This window comes from Pygoscelis adeliae, unplaced genomic scaffold (assembly GCF_000699105.1).
Source record: "Pygoscelis adeliae isolate BGI_AS28 unplaced genomic scaffold, ASM69910v1 Scaffold32, whole genome shotgun sequence".
In the NCBI taxonomy this organism is placed as follows: Eukaryota; Metazoa; Chordata; class Aves; order Sphenisciformes; family Spheniscidae; genus Pygoscelis; species Pygoscelis adeliae.
Genome location: NW_008824368.1, coordinates 426,882 through 429,039, shown reverse-complemented (window position 1 = coordinate 429,039; position 2,158 = coordinate 426,882). Strand labels below are relative to the sequence as shown.

Here is a 2,158-nt window from a genome sequence, read left to right as displayed (position 1 = left end):
CCTGCGCGCCTCGCACCGGGCCGGCGGGGTGGGAGGTGCGGGGCCGTTAAACAAAGAGGGGTCCCTCTTCTTCAAAACAAATGCCAACAAGGGGCTGCTGGATTTAAGTGTGTGCTTATATCTAAGTGCGGGTGTGTGTGTGTGTGTGTGCATGCATGCAACTTACACGCGTAATGCGGGGGTGGGGGTGAGGTTCATCGTTGGGTTTGGTTACCCGAGGTTTCGAGTCCGTGTGTTGCTCTCAGACCGAAATGTTCCGCGGGTGCTTGTTGAAGTTACGCAGGGGAAGGTGGATGCAAGTACACACCGGTTCCCATCCCTTTAATATTCAAAATCACTCACATCTTCCTTGCGATGGGGGAGCCAGAGTTGGAGTTCTGTTTGGATAGTGACAGATACTTTTGTGGCAGAAAACCAGCGGTTTCCAGTTTTATTTGTCTGTGACTTTCGACAAGCTAATTTCTTTTAAAGGCTAAATAAGGTTGCATGGAAACGCAAAGTAATTTTTGTCTTTAATGCTTATTCATCTCTTAGTGCAGGTGATGACCGCGTTTCCAACTCTGGGTATGTCAGTATTACCATTGTAGGAAATGTTTTGCCAAACTGCTTTCATATTTTCTCCAGTCTCTACCGTCTGCAGGAAGGACAGCTTTCAGCATGGACTGAGGTGCTTGTTATCATACACTGCTCGCCAGACTGGTCATGGCAAAGCACTTTGTTGTGTTCACTTTAATTGGGGTCTCATTAGGGTTAAGGTAAAAGAAATGCCTTACAAAGGCCGTTGACACATTGGAGTCACTAATTTCTTACCTAAGGATTGGCTCAGTGCCCAGCCATGAAATTCAGCTTTTCACCCTTGTGTTGCTCTTATGTGAACATAGACAAAACTGAAAAAAAATCAAAAAAGAACAAGGAGAAGAAATTCACTAGCAGCTTCTACAATGGCATTAATACTTTCCTGTATCTCCTGCATTTACCTTTATGTTATTGTGTCTGCCTTTCACATTGGTGGCTCATGCTCATTTTGTAATCCGTTAGTGATCTCACGGATTTTTCATCCCCCTGCTTCTGAGAGATCACACCTTAATAGTCATCTCTGAGCATGTAACCTTGCATTTTGTGTAGCTAAATGTCATCCCATATTTATTCTTGCCCTCTTCAAAATCAGTTATTTTTGTATGATGTTGTGTCTTTGATTTATACAACTCCGTGTCATCTGCAGTTTTCATTAATGCATTGCTGTTTTCTCTGCCAAGGTCATTAGTGCAGATGTGAAATAAAAGGCTGATTCTTTTAGTACTTCATTTCTTGCCTTATCTTTAAGGACTTCCGCTCTGAGGAAATAAGCGCACCCAAATCTTCGTGCTGTTGAAGCTGGACTGCTTTTAGTACCCAAATTTACTTGGTTAAATCTGGATTGAGCATATGTGTGCTGTGATGCTGCTGAGAACAGTCTAAATCCAGGCAAGGGTAGTCCTCTGTTCTGGCCATGTGGTCTTGTCCTCTGCCAGGCAGAGGATCCAACGCTGATGACGAGGTAGAGAGTCAGTTCGGGGAACTGATTTGGCAAATAACCTAAATTTTTCTTTTAGCTGGTTTTCATCTGGTTAGCTTCCTGAACCAGCACAAACAAGGACATGAGGAAGCATGTCTGGTTGGCAGTGATACCGCACTGCAACTTAGGTCAGCTTAAGATGCTGTGGAGGTGTATCTTGCGCAGGCATCAAGAGTGTGATGGTATCCTTATTTGCTGGTAACTTCAGGGTCAAGATCTTTGAAAGTAGATTTGGGAATCCAAGTGATTACATAAAAATAAGACCTCTCCAGTGCTGGAAATTTATAATTTTACTATGCTGTCTAAACCTTTTTCGAAAGCTAGCCGGGTTATTTATTTTTTCTGAGAATTTACAATGAATAAAGGAAGGAGAATATGCATGATTTTTCTCTTTCAGCTGGGAGAGTTAATGGGACTTGGTGTCCCATCTGCAAACAAGCCAGGGATGGATTAGAGGTGACTGTATCTCACTAATGGGTTTATACACAACAACATTCTCCTCAGCTCCAGAAAAACTGGTCTATTCCCAGCGAAGTCTGCCCTGCTGTCCCCGTGAGTGAAACTGGAGAAGAAACTGGAGTTCTTTATTCAGTTTGTTTTCCC

General features: G+C 43.3%; 1 protein-coding gene across 1 annotated transcript in view; it reads right to left on the bottom strand.

Annotated features, from left to right (window-relative positions):
• The window catches only part of UFM1 (ubiquitin-fold modifier 1), a 30,681-nt gene that overhangs the window by 13,989 nt on the left and 14,534 nt on the right, over positions 1 to 2,158 (bottom strand). The window lies entirely within an intron of this gene.